Genomic DNA, 16,207 nt, shown 5'->3' with positions numbered 1-16,207 from the left:
CCTTTCTTAGCATCTAGATACATACTTCTCTTCAAGAACTTCCTTAAAACTTATCTAATTACTTTACAAATCTAATTCCATAAAAATAATCTCGGACATATCATAACATTATCTTAGCAATAATTATTACAGAACAATCAGGATTTACCTAGACTTACCATAAAGGTGGATAATTGCATTTTACCAGACAGGTTTATCAGAATACGCCGCAAGGGCCAAATAGAATACACCAAAAGGGCATCCTATAGAATCACATGTTTACTGTCCCGACAAACTTTCGTAGGAGGTGTCATGGTTTTCTCCCTCATTGAATTATACATAAGTTCATGTATCGTGATCTGCCCATTCGATTTACATATCATGGAAGGCTATACCATGAATATTCATAGAGACATATCTTTCAATGGGTCTTAACCACATGGTCTTATAACATTCATGTATTGTGACCTGCCAGTCCAGTAATCATCTTACTGAAGGCTACACCATGAGTGTTTCCAAATCCCATCAAGATGTCACGGGTCTCAACCTCATGGTCTTACAATTGTTTTCATATCGTGATTTATCAATCTGGTTAGCAATATAAATGCCCTACCAAAGACTTTACAAAGGGACATTTCTTATCATTTACTTATCCATATTTATTGGTATTCCAGACTAACTCATACTTTTCATATCTCAAACTTTACCTGGATACTTATCAATCAACATTCCTCTCAATAGAACTTATAACATATCATCATAGCATTTATCTCATCTTTATTATACTCGTACACTTACCGATTATTATAGATATAATCATCTTCTATATATATTTTTTCTTCTACGTGAAAAGTTTACATAAGAGAGAGAGTCAGGGTAGAGACTTACATGATACTCACCTACTGTAGTTCTAAGCTCCAGACTTAGATATCCTTCTCGAACCAGTAGCAAAAATTGCTTATAGAATATAGGACCACCATTAAAACTCATTTACATACAACTTACTATCATCTCAAACTCTGACAACCCCCATGCAAAGCCTTATGCTTACAACTTACTATTTATATACCACATACAGACTCATTTTTTCAAAAATAGCTAACATGCAGAGCTGTAATACTTACCCAGAGATGGAATGATCACTGATTAAACCAAGAATCCTTAACTTCCTGCTTAATAAGGAAAATATACCATTGTATTTAAGAAAAAAGAATTAGAAAGTACTCTCAAAGGAAGAAGAAGAACCTTTCTCAGAACCCCTCCCACACATATAAATATGACCCATCCGACCTAGTGGAATTTAACAAATGTCACATTTCAAAATTTGCTTTCTTAAACTTTACAATTTTTGAGAAAAATATAAACGAGAATCCTGCACTATAGATATCAGACTAGTCTATCCAGTTGGTTCAAATCCAGGTTACTTTACAACCTAACTAATACAGTACTTCAGACAAATAAGGCATACTATACCTTTAGTGATAATTCATATCATACTTACCCTTTTTCACTTAACACAATCTTTTCCTTTAAATAGCAGAATATCCTAAAATAAAATCTTCACTTACTTACACAACAATTACTATACACCCACACCTATGCACCAAAAGAAACATATGAATGGATTACACTTCGCCAAATAGATTATTTTGCCACTATGTGCCAAAATAATTGGTTTGCCAGACTTGAGGTGTGACATACCCCTTTCATATGTGCATGGCACTTTCTTTCATTGCCCCATTATCTCGACAAGATCTGGATTGGTTCCTCATTGAGGCTTTATCCCCGTATCTCCTGTATTTACAAAACAACCATTGTAAATTAATATGAATTTAGTGAATTTCTTTTTTCACATACATATCACACCTTATCGGTGTTCAAATAAGCAGATGATAATAATAAATAATAACAATCCAATTACTCCCTGTTCGTTAGGGTGTTTATTTTTAAAACCATCATAGTAAACCTTTCTCCCAATCCCGATACTATCCATTGGCGGGTAGATTGTTGAGCCATTTCCTTTCGACTATTCTACCAGCCTTTAATAATTTTCTTAAATGTCTAGCCATAATTTTTATCCCTTTTCTTCTATTTTACTTATGACCAAGTAGTTCTCATACTCTCACCATCAGGCCTTATTAGCGCGGCCTTCCGATTTTCCTTCCTAAAGACCTAAGTGAAAATTCCCATCAAGTTAGTTCGTGGTACACTCTTTCCTTATTTTAACCCGATATTGTTTACTCACTTTCCATCGCTGATGGAACTAAATGAGATCCTACACTAATCTGGTGAATAGAATCCAATTTAGTTTAAATCGTAGTCGGATTACTTTCTTGTAATCCGTCTTAATCATTTTTCCTCTCCCTTAAACATAACACATCCTCTTGCTATGGACCACTAATGCTTGAAATACTCAGACACTACTGCTGAGTGTCAATCTGGGTTCATGAGTTCTCTTTCTTACCCTCTGGTTCCCATGAAACAATAATTTGGCGGATACCTTTACTCTAGAGCTTCCCCCTTAAAGAGGAATAGTCTTGAAAAACAAGTCTGTCTCTTTGAAGTTTCCCTTTTTTGGGGTCTCCTATTATCATTAGGGTTCTCGCTAACCCCTTCATTCCGTATGGATTAGTCGGCGTACTCTTAATTAATTACTAGCTTGTTGGGTTTCCTGAACACTCTAGGAAAGTCCTTTATAATAGATACTTAACCACAAGCCTTAGTTTAACCATTTCTCATACGCCTAAATATTAGGCACCACTAGTTCTATGACTTCTATACTAATTCTTGATTAACATCTCTTTGCCACTTTGGGTTACACGACTACTATTTTTGTAGCCCTTTCTCATTCCCATTAAGTTCCCATTCTCTAGAGGATTCTTTCAGCCTACTGCTCGTTTGTCTTCTTTTCATAATTCCATTTCCTTTTCAACCCTATTTCTATTGGCAGGTTGTCCCATGATCCTATTTTGAATTCCTTACCCAGTTTATTGTCTTGATGGACTTTCTCTTTTGCTTTCTACAAGTTTCCATAGCCGAGCTATGGTCTTTGCAAGTACCCTATATTTAATGTCCTAGCAGGCTCCATTAGTTGTCATGGTTTGACTATGGTTTTTCGCTTATGTATTACCATGTTTAGAGTCTCGTCGGATCATCCCGTGTTTAAAGTCTCATCAGACTATCTTGTGTTTAACGTCCCGTTGGGTTATCTTTGATGCCATAGCGTCTTTCAACTATGTCTTACTCTCTCTACCGTCAAATCATCTTTTGACACCATAACATCATTCAGCTATGGTCTTACACAATATCACCCGTGTTTATTGTCCCGACGGATTACCTAGGTTGCTATAGTCCAAATATGATCTTACACCTTATATTCCTCATGTTTACTATCCCAGACTACCAATATGCCACAGTCCAACTATGGTCTTAGCCTTGTTTACCATGATGCCATAACATCTTTTAGCCATAGTCTTACTCATTTCAGTTTTGATGTCATAGCATCTTTCAACTATGGTCTTACATATTGTAGGCGTATAGCCTTCGATCGATCACATGACCTAGCCATGATCGTTCCTATTCACTCTTCCTATTTTGTCCCATCCATCCCTCCATTTCATCATCCTATACTTTGCTGCTTGAACATCGCAGTTGTAACACTCTATTCTCGCCTTGATCGTCAAGCCCAAATATGGGTTTCCACACCATCATCTCATCTCATGTACATCAAATAGAAAACTAGATCCAAGCAAACCATTCTTCTTTTGTTAACCCGTTTAAGTTTTAAGTCATCCAATTAGTTAATTTACATTGTTACATGCAAATCATTCATTAATCGGCCTTACATACAGATAGAATCATGTAAAAGGGTTATTTAACAAAATTTCATAAAATTATTCGTAGGTATCGATACTAACATTGAGGTATCAATATTTTCTTTCAGTGGTATCGATACCACTTGGAAAAATGATACTGAAGTAGCTTATTGTATTCCGAAAAAAATCCTAATTATTGAAAATTATCTGTACTTGCTATATATTATCGATACTTTAGTCCCGAGTATCAATACTCAAGATAAGGTATCAATACCAAATCCCTATTCTGTTTTTCTATACGTTTTAGTTCACATAGGTATAAATTTTCAAAGCCAACTATTGATACCTTTGCTACTGAAGCTAAAAATGTAGCATAGAAGAGCAAATAACTAATCTCAAATAGTTCCTAAGCAACATACATCAAGTACTTTGTTCATTTTATCATGCTATGGCTAACTTTATCAGTTCAAGGTGTCCAATCAACCAAGCAAAAATTGTTATGCCAACATCAATTTTTAAAAATTCTAACATGAAAATAACATGAAATTCTTATAAGCCAAATCAAAATGTTTAAAGATCAATAACCCAAAATAGTTCTACCACATTACCCATTTGCCCAATGCGAATATAAATAATATAGCACCTACAATAAATAACCAGTCTTTCTTAGATCACTCCCTTGGAAACCACACTACCCACACCGTGATGTCACTAATAAGCATATGTTGAAATGAGTGGGTAAGCTTAAACAAACTCAGTGAATGCAAAGAATTTCCACAACGCAAACATAACATCATGCAACACAACTAATCATTACTCACAAGTACCTTATTCTTAAGCTAACATCATGTAGTATTAAATCATGCATCATCTAATAGGTCATTCTCATAACGTATACATACTCAGTCAAGAATAGACATATTCCACGTGATTACAAAGATATGATAGATTGGCACTTGAGTTATGAAACATATAGTGAGCTCTATCATCATCACACATCGAATACGCGGATCTTATTTACACCATATAGACTCAGAGTCAAACATGTCCCAAAAAGTAAAGTATACATCTAACACTCTCATTTCCCCTCACATGTCCCGTTGAATGGCTCAAATTCCCTTATCCCTCTAAACATGTACCAGGGCCTCAATGCCAGAAACCACTATACATATAAGTGAGTACTCACAATCTTATGGCATGACAATTGTATCCAATGGTTCCAAGATCACAAGGCTAAAATATCTGAAAACAACACATATTACTTATCAATTCCGTCTACTATCACTGCATATTAGCGTCTTTTGCAACGCACTAGCATAATCATATAACATATATATTATACATTTATTTCATGTATGTAATTTCACTTTACACAATAATCACCATACTCACTTATCAAATTTCATGTACAATACATAACCACAGGATAATTATAGATTTAAGAAAACTTACGCTCGGAACTTAGAGTAAGTGTTTAGGCTATATCTAAATTCCCAAGTAACACATGACTCGTGTTTAAGAGTAGCAATTCTATACACTCACCACTCTATACTGTTGTCGAAAAGACGAAAGCTCAACTAAATCTTTCCTAGCTCGTAGCAAGCTCTAACGAATCTGGGGCTTTACCCACAAAAATCATACAATAACCCTAGTCAAATAACAACCAAAAATTCACTCAAACCAACTAAACATAAGCTTTAAGCTAAGTTCTCATATAACTTAAACTATTAGCATAACAAACTTTAAATCCTAATATCTCAATCTATACTCAATCTTTTTGCCTAAAATTAGTTCTATTCATCTAATTAATCATCTACGCCTAATTCAAAACCTTCAAACTAGATAAATCTACTCAATTCATGGCATCGACATTTTTCGACATATTTTAGGCAATTTTGACAAAATTCATTAAAACATGAGAAATCATTAACGAAGCTTTAAGGTAAGTTTAAACACCTTCTAATCATGCTAAAACAAGTTGAAAAACACTTTGAAATCAAGTTTTGACTCAAAATCCTGGAATCCACCATTAATGGCTCGATTTTCGACTTTTATTCGAAACATGCAGTTTGAAGGCTAATAATTCAGTTTTAGAGTCTAAATAACATTAAAAACCAACAGATGCATGAATGATTACCTTTGTTGAAAAAATGAACAAGTTTTGATGTAAATTAAAAAAAATTACGTTTGAAGAAGATGATGAAATCTACGGAGTTTTAAGTGTTTTTCTTGGAGATTTATAATTGTAAGTGACTTAGAAATTATAGGAAATCAAGGTATTGTGGTTTAGGAATAAGAAAATTGAGTTAAAGATCAAGGGAATGGCAAAGGGGCGGCAAAAGGAAGAGGAAAATAACGTGAAAACTATAGGTGAAAGGTGGTTTTTAGGTTCAATTTTAAAAGTTAGTTAAATTGCCATATAAATGTTCACTGTTTTGACTCTATTACAAATCAATCCTTTTTCTAAAATTTAAGGTTACTAGAACACTTTTCAAAAATTGATTTAACTTTATGAAAATCATTATCGAAAGCATTATCAAGTACCAACCTTATGAAATTCTGAGCTCATCTAGGCCAAAATTCCTAAAATACCCCAAAAACTCTTAGGCCCTATTTTGGGGTGTTACAGTAGTATCCCCTCTGTAAGGTCCAGAGCTTTGTGCATCACAGTTTGCACTTTGTAACACCGTATGGTGGTATCTAACAGGACTGCTCTCTTTCCTTTTCATAACTCCTTCTAACCCATCATTAATTCCCTTTTACGATTTCATTTTTCATGCATACTAAACTAGAATGACAGATACTCATAAATTCATGGAAGCGCATCATGCATATCAAGGGTAGAGTGCAGAAACTCAACTGATGCCTCGGTGCCCTTTCTGCTTAGCTTCTCTAGACGTCAGAGCTTCCTTCCTCCTGGTAGCTAAGCAAGGCAACCAAACCATGGGTTAAACCTAGTGTTTTCACTTTAAAGCTCAAATTTCTAAGAACATGCAGAACTATTAGAAATGGTTTTTGGGAACTCTTAACCTTGTTTTTTTTTAATTCTTATGCATATCGAAGGGCTTAGAACCTTACCAGTGTACTGGTTTCCTTAATTTTCCAATTTAAACCTCTCGATCATTGCTCAATGCAAAGCTTTCCATTACCATCGCTTCCTCGAAACAACCACGAAGGTTAAAGAATAAGAGAAAATGAAACAGGCTGAGAGGAATTCGTTTGAGGATTCATTTCTTAGCTATTTATAACCCTTCATACATGGTCTCCAACTGCATATCAACCGTTCATCCATAATCATTTTTTCTCCTACTAAAAGATCGACTGGTTCTAATCCAACTAAATCGGACTTGGTTCTCAACCATGCTCTATTTCGTTTCTAACTTTTCCTAGTTTTTAAATAGAGACCGTCAATTTACGATTGCTTTCAATTTAACCCTTAATTGTTCCAAATTTTCGAGTTTAAAGGAATTTGGGTGTGACAAATAGTCATTAAGTAAAAAATCAATTGAATATTTTATTTCCCATCAAAAGAGCTCTTTTTTATTTTAAATTTCTATAAACACTAGAAGGGTAAACACTATGATGGAATAAGGCCGTTGCATGCACAACGTCCTGGCTGCAATATGATGAAAAGTTATTCCTCCCAAAATAAAAAAACCGAAACCTTCTACTCCCCATGTCAAATTTACAAGCTGTACCTTGCCAGTTAGTCCATAAGGGTTGGGCACCCATATTTTAGGACCATATAATCAATCTTGTTACATGAATTGCGCCAAAGCCAAAGCAATCTACTCCTAAGAGAAATAAATAAATTCCAAAAATCTTAGGCAAATCTAAGTGAGGTTTTCATGTGCATTGTTCAAAAAAATTCTAGATCTCATTATACCAAATGCTAGATGGTTGTCAAGAAGCATAAGCCAGAAAACACAATATATTCTTTAGTTACACCATCCACAATGTGTCCAATCACATAAGAGAAAAACATGTTCAATAGACTCATTATATTGCCAAAAAATCAAACAGTTGAGGTTATTCCTAATTATCCTTTAAACCAAATTCACATTTTTAGGTAAATCATTCTCAATCAAATGTACACTTGAAGTTATATGAACCTTCCATATAATCTTTCAAATAAAATCAAGATTCATATATGATGAACCAGGGTTACCCTTTTTTTTTCTTTTTAAGAACAAAATATATTGGTTTAACTGAATATTCACCACCAGAGGTGTTAGGTTATATAAGTTTGTTTTAGCGTCCACTCTTGCACATAAAAATTCTTTGTATAGCATCCTCAACTTGACATGAAATTCCAGTTTAAATCTCACTTAATTGCCAACACCTTTCCTCCTTATTAGTAATTTGCACTACTTTCATAAGTAAATTTTACATTTGACTAACATCAATGTTAGGATTCAACAACTTTATATCAGGAACCCATTGATCGCAACATCATTACTACCTAATACTTTCCACCAATTTTCCTCTTTTATCACCTTTCTTCCTTCCAACAAACTTTCCTAAATATATGAAACTCTAACTCTTTTTTAGATTTTAAAAAAAGAAGAATTAACAAAATATCTACCTTTTAATACTCTGACCTATAGTTCATTAAGATTTTACACTATCATCCAACATTGTTTAAATAAAACTGCCTTATTCATCACTTGCATGTCTTTAAACCCCAAACCTTCATTTCTTTTTTGAATAGCCATGATCTTCTATCTTATCTAGTGTAGCATCATTTCCTCTTCTTTTTGTCTAAAAAAGAATCCATTTTTCATTGAATTGATCCCCTCACACACTTTTTTAGGAAACAGTACACATTACACTATGTACACATGCATTGCACAGGCAATAACCTTTATAAGTATTTCTTTCCACTATGTGATAATAAATTCTATTTCTAGTTTTTTAACTTTCTAATAGTCCTATTTTTAATGTATCTCTCAACCTTACACTTATTTTATCCCTAAATGAAGGGATTCCTAAGCATGTACCTAGATTATTTTCTCTTAGAATACTCAGTTTAATTTCCATCCTCCTTTTCAAATCTTCATTTACATTAGAGATAAAAATTAACTTGACTTCGACAAAATTATTGTTTTCCCTAATGCTTCTCCATATTCAATTAAGATTATTTTAAAAACACCACAAGTTAAAGAACAAATATTCATTTGCAAACAAGACATGAGACCAAACGGGATCGACTTTACTAATTTTAACTCTATACAAAATTCTAGACTCAATTGCAAGGTTGATTGCTATAAAAAAGACATCAAAAATAAACAAAAAAAGGTAAATGGATAGAGGGTCCTTTACCTTAAACCTTTAGTTGGATACATTGTATTTTTTTTTTGTTTCCCATTAACAATAACATTGTCGGGAACAAAGGTGACACACTTCCATATTCAACTAACCTATTTATCATTAAAGCCTATCCTAAGTAAAACGTCCTTAAGAAAATCTCACTGCACCCTATCATATGCCTTGTTTATATCAAATTTCACCATCATATACACATTATTCCCCTTCTTCTTTAGCTTTAAGTAGTCAAAGGTCTCATTTTCGACCAAAATGTTGTCTTGTATTTGCCTACCCTTCATAAAAGTATTTTAATTTTATGTATTTAACTCCCCATCCAAGACTTTATCTATTTACAATGATCTTGGAAACAACCTTGTATGAAAAATTATAACACCTAATGAGTCTAAACCATGATACATTCTTAACTTTCTCAACTTTTGCATTAAGCACAATCATTTCATTTATATTTTTCAACATTACACCATTTTGAAAATTTCTTTTACTTTCTAAGACACAATTCCCCTTACGATGTCCCAATACTATCGGAAAAACACTTCATTATAACCATCAAACGTATTTGCCTTCTCTAGCTCTAACTCAAATGTAAACCTATTCAATTCCTTATTATAAATAGTAGTTTTTAACCAACATTCATCGCGTATATAATGAATTTGGGACTTCATTTAAAATCTACCCCCAAATCCTTGGTCCTTTTGTAGTAAATAGGTTACCGTAATATCTTTCAACTATATCCAAAATTTTGGCTTCTTCTTCAGTCCATCATCTCTTATCATCTTTTATAGCAAAAACTTGTTCCATTTTAGTTTCAAACTTTGGTTAAAAACTTTTTTTTTCTCTCGTCCATAATTCCTTTATATGTTTAATTAACTCATTCATATTCAAACTAAATCCCACATCTATCTACTGATTCTAACATTCTACCACCCTATTCATTAAATCCTCAATTAATGGCTTATTGTTTGGACTTTTTTAATCGATATCCTTAGCATGTTCTGACATCTTTTTTATGGCATTAGTTAGCAAGCATAATAACGATTAAAATGCCTACTCCACTACTTGGTAACTTGACTATACTTCTCACTTTCTGTCCTTACAACCTCAAACTTAAAAGATCTTTTGCCCTTCCCATCAACATAGTTCAAATATGCTAATATTGGTGCATGATTAAAACTAAAAGTTAATATATTAAACACATGACACCCGAGAAATTCTTTATTCTAGTTTATTTTTACATAAATTTTTGACAACCATTTAAACTTTCAGGCGTAGCATAGCATTTACTAATAAATTTCAATTTATCCTCAATTTGTCCACCCTACTTTCCATATAGTTTCAATTATAAATAGGAGTTGTCGGTCATGTTTCTTCACCAACTTTGTAAGCACTCTCTAGTTATAGGATAGTAATTTTGTAAATTTTAAATGGTTGTTATAGGATAACCACCTTCAGAATCTTACTAATTTTTGTCTCATCTGTCTTGCTCCAATTACTCTGATCTTAATTACTTCCCACTGATTGATGTGGCATAATTTGATATATGCTATTAGGTCCTTTTCATGCTCTTTTTAGCTTGCTTTTTAGTGAAATTAAATCTTTTCGGTATTAATAGTTAAGTACTTTGAATTTAGTAATGGGTTATATTTTTGTGGTGTTTTTAGTGTTATGTAAATTTAGTGTTACATAAATTTTTAGGATCAAATGGAACTTATCTTATGTTTCATTGCTTGTGTAAGAGAGTTAAGAAATAATAAAAACTATGGAATTGAAAGATCCTTGGTAAAACAGGATAAAGTCACGACCTCAAAATGCTCAAAGTCATGACTTAAGTCACTTCTTTGGACCTATGGAAAGATGTTTAGCCAAAGTTGCGACTTCAAAGAAGCATAAGGTTGTAACTTAATATATTGAAGCCAAGGAACAATGTCGTAACTTACTTGATCAAAGGTATGACGTTGATCATCCAAAGCTTGAGGGGAGCCAAATAGAGACCTACGTCGTGATTTGGAAACTTTAGAATATGTGACATTGACATGTAAAGTCATGACATTTTTTCTCATGAGGTTGTAACATTGATGCAAAACTACTAGCAAAGGAGAAGCCCTTTGGTAATGTTGTGTCATTGCAAAGATTGAAGTTACGACGTTGATTTACAGAATTGAAGTATTGACGGTTATTAAGAGGCAAACTTAGGGAATTTTGACCTCAAGTTAGAAGAAAAAGTCATTTTAAACAAGGTTAAGAATTTCATTTAACCTTTTACCATAAATATTCCATTTGTATCAACTAGGAAAGAAGAGAGAAAGATTAAAGAGAGTTAGCTTAGACATTTTTTGACTTGGGTTTTTAGAGTAGTGTAAAGATTTATTGTTAGATTCTTTTAATTCTCTTTATTATGGATTGGCAATGATGGAGATTCATGCAAGCTCTAACTCAGACTTTAAGTGCTTTATTAATGAGCAATTCTAAACTCTTCTTTTAAATTCATTGTTATTTCTATATTGTTTAGAATAGTTGTTGTTGTTGTTGTTTTGAATTCCATGTTGAGCTATATTAGTTGATAGTTGATGAGGATGTTAGATATTGGTTGTAGTTAATGTATGTCTCCATGATTGTTTTCAATTTTTTGATTAAATAGAGAAACTTAGTAGACTAGAATTGATACATTTAGTTGAAAAGCTAAGATGATAAGATTAATAGGAGATTCTATTGTGTAAAACATTGATTTGATCATGCCAAATAGTGAGACTGAGAGGTAAACTATCAACTAGGTGAGACCGAGAGGAAATCCTAGATAGTAATTTCTAGATGTGAATGAGATTGATAAGTGATTTCTATTTAAAAATAACAATCAATTCAATTCACTAGATACATACTTAGGGCCTTTTGGATGCTCATTTACTGCCATTGTGGTGCGTTTAGCACCATATATCCCTCAATTGTCATGAAAAACATTGTTTGGATGATTTAAGTCCAGTGCGTTTTAAACACTCGAGCTTGAATTTCCCACTAAAGTTTCATTTTACTTCCCTAGACCCTCATTTTACAAATGTATCCCTTTTTTTTTGAATTATCCTTTTTTTCTTATTCATTTCTACTTGAAATGCCACTTGTGTATATATAATGTCTATTTATAGTATTTTTCATTTGTTTCAAATAATTATTAGAAAATTTATTAAAATTTATTTACCACTTAATATATAAAAAAGTGTAGCACCCCAAACCCGGCCCAGAAGTTATGGCCGGATCCGGCATGCCACATCAAAAACGTAAAAAAATTTTTCCATTCTAAGTCCAGAAAATCGTACTTGATGTTCAAAAGATTAATTCATTAAGGGTTAAAGTAAATGGAAGCTGTGCACCAGGTAGGAAACCGGAAAAGAGGTGGTGAGTCCATCGGACTGCTTAAGTACCAAGCTCCCTTCGGATTCAATCCTAGACATGCATACCGCCATTGCCATACCTTAACGTCATGGATATTTCTAGGAAACCGATTCGATTAAGTCATTTTTAGGAAAAGTGATTAATTTTGGAAAATACTTTCATTGCGGAAGCTTTGGTTGTTGTCGTGTTATTTTGAAATCAACTGTTGTTTTTGAAAACGCGCCCTAAAGCTATCCAATTTCAACAGTTAAAATAAGTATTACCTATCTTAGTAAAACATATTAAAAACCATTAAAAATAAATAAGCGGCCTTATTACATTTAAAATCCCAAAACCTCAAACGTAATTAAAAGGATGTCCAGTTCACCAGAAGAAAATCAAACTTTCAGAACGGGTGGCCACTCCGAATTCCCTCACAGCTCCAAGCCCACGATGGTTGGGGATTACCCGCGTGGATGAAAATAAAAGGGATGAGTTTGGGGAAACTCAGTGTGTAAAATAACCCAACCATAGTCTAAATCAGCTTAAACCAAAGAAATAAAATAAGTTGGCCTTAGCCCAGAACAGAATTCAAAATAAAGCCCATAGGCCCATAACAGAACATATATTACATGTTTATGCAGAAACCCAACCATATCCAACCGTATACACCCCCATACCAACCTTACACCGTGTGGGGAGACAACTCGACCCACCCAACCGCTACACACCATAGAATTTGCAGCATGGCTGCCAGAACAGATAATGTGACAGAGTCACCAGATACAGATAATCGTGGCAGAGCCACCAGAACAGATATATGTGGCAGAGCCACCAGATCAGATATTTGTGGCAGAGCCACCAGATCAAATATTTGTGGCATAGCCATCAGAACGCTTCCTCCATAATATAACCCATGTCCCCATGCAACAGATATATAATCATGGCATACATCATACAGAATCAGATCGTCATGCTTTTCAGTCAAAATTAACCCTAGGGGTATAACGGTAATTTTGCACCTAGGGGTATAACAGTAATTTTCCATACATAGGGGTATTATAGTAATTTAGCTACTTTTAGGGTTTTCATGCATATCCTAACTATTTACGTACTATCAGGACACTTACCACGCATACTTACTGAATTGGGCCCGTTGGCCCATGAACCCGATCTTTGGCCCATTAAGCCCAAATTATCAAAATGTACGAAATCGCGCGTACTGCAGTTTATTACTTTAGGTTACCAAATATACAACCCAACTATCTTACGAGCATTCGCACACTCGCAAATTCCCAAAATACTGACTTTTCGGCATTTCGGCTTTTCGGCTTTTGCCAATCTAGTCTATGAGAGGGTGTCAGTTACACACCTGTTTGCGACGATATGCTGACGAGATCCACACACGAACCGTCTACAATTGGATTACTAACACGTTAATCTAATTATTCAAATACAAACCACGTATTAACCCCTTACAATATTCGGCCAATCATACCTACAGATCATAGTAAGCTTATAAGAAAACAATAAGCAACTCATTAACAAATTTTTGTCAATGTTTACCACATAATCATAATTTCACTGCAAGCTGTCTTCCTGAGCAACAGTCACTAAATCATTTATAAATGGAGCTACAAAACTCCAAATCAAGTTCCGTTAATTTTCCTTGAAAATATACTCATATATCTTTTATCCATAAAATTTTCAGAATTTTTGGTTTAGCCAATCAATACCAGAATTTTCTCAAAGTTTCCCATGTTTCACTGTTTGACTAATCTGACCACCCTTCATTACGAATCAAATTTCTCATTGTACAGAATTCAAAATATGTTCTTGTTTATTTCATTAGAAACTAGACTCAATAAGCTTTAATTACATAATTTATTAAGCTTCTAATTCATCTCCCACAATTTATGGTGATTTTCCAAAGTCACGTTACTGCTGCTGTCCCAAGCAGATTTATTACCAAATCACTCTTTCACACATACCTTGCATGCATGTTATTTAAACATGTATAACACCAATCAATCATCACATATCTATGATTTTACTTAAGTATAATCTCCATTTCATCATTTTAAAGCACAACATGTTAGCCGATTTTTTTCCTTTAACATCTAAGGGACATGCATGCTCATTTGTTTGGCTCAACTTCACCTATCTTCCATTTTTTCTTCAAAAGAACATGAAACAACAACCATTTCCTTCATTTTAATTCATGACTAAATGCTCACAACACAACTAAAAATCAAAATATACTTTAAGAGTTAAGGTAGAATCAAGAAGAACTCATGAACCTCAAAATAGAAGCAAGGTACCAAGAACTTACCTTCAATTTTCCTCCTCCTAATGACCAAATACTCAAGAGCTTTCTCCTCTCCTTTCTCTTCTCTAACTTTCATCTATGATGAACAAAGATGGACAAAACTTTGTTCTTTTCACCCCTTTTTCTTTTAATAAAACTTCATATTTCATCCATTTAATTCTTTAATACAAAAGACATGAAATTCTTATCATGAAACATTTAACTAACCCATTATCATGAAATATTTACCTAACCCATTATCATGGAACATTTACCTAACCTATTATCATTGAACATTTACCTAACCTATTATCAATTTGTACCATAAATTATGGATATCAAGTGTACATTTTGTCTATAACAACATGATGGCTGGCCACTTCATGTAAAATGGGAGGTTTGTCATGCAAATCCTCCTATTTTGCACTCCTATTTATTTGGCCACTTCAATTTAGCCTATAGCATTTTCAAACATTTTCACATAGGTCCTATTTCATGATTTCACCCCCTTTTTGTTATGGAACAAAAATTAACTAAAATTGACGGGTTCTATCTTAAGCTTGGGCTTTCTAGAGGCCCACTAACATAATTAAACCTATGCCAACATTCACAGGATTCCCGAAAATTGGGGCGTTACAAAAAGAATTATTAAAAAATAATTAAAATATTTATATAAATATTAAATATATAATATAATATAATATAAATTTAATAATTATAAAAGGTAAACATCTATTGCATAATGATTATATAAGTTTTTTATTTAAAAATATAAAAAAAATTATCATAATGAATATGATTTTAATTTTTATTTAATAGAAAATATTTTTAAATAATTTAATTTTAATAAAATATTATTATAATCATTTTAAATTATTATTTAACAAAAAATAATTATATTTAATTATTTAATAAAAATATATTTTAACTATTTAACTATCATTTAACATTAATATAATTTTAATCTAATGTCTGTAATAATCATTTTTTATTCTCATCTCATCGCTACCGCTGCATTTAAATCCAAACATATATTCTACCATTGGTTTTATTTTCACTGCTATAGTATCCAATCTCATAGCTATAGTAATTACTCTTACGGTCGCCGTTATCTTTAATCTCACCGAAACTAATTGCACCGCCCATCCAAAGGAAGCCTTAGTTTTATAGATGTCTAGCTGAACAATTGACCATCATATTGTCATTTGCATTAATCTTTAACAAGAAATAGAGAGAGCCTTAGACTAGATAGTCGAGAGAGTACTTTAGTTTAGTTCTTCTTTAATGACTTTAATATTGATTGTGATAATAATCCTTAATTTGAGTAAACTGGTAATTACCTAACTAGTAAGATCACAATTTGTTCATTGTTTACAAGTCAATCCCTAAGGAAACAAGCATTGGAATACTACCAAAG

The sequence above is a fragment of the Gossypium hirsutum genome, chromosome A06, assembly GCF_007990345.1.
Source record: "Gossypium hirsutum isolate 1008001.06 chromosome A06, Gossypium_hirsutum_v2.1, whole genome shotgun sequence".
Lineage (NCBI taxonomy): Eukaryota > Viridiplantae > Streptophyta > Magnoliopsida > Malvales > Malvaceae > Gossypium > Gossypium hirsutum.
Note: the sequence above shows the minus strand (reverse complement) of the source record.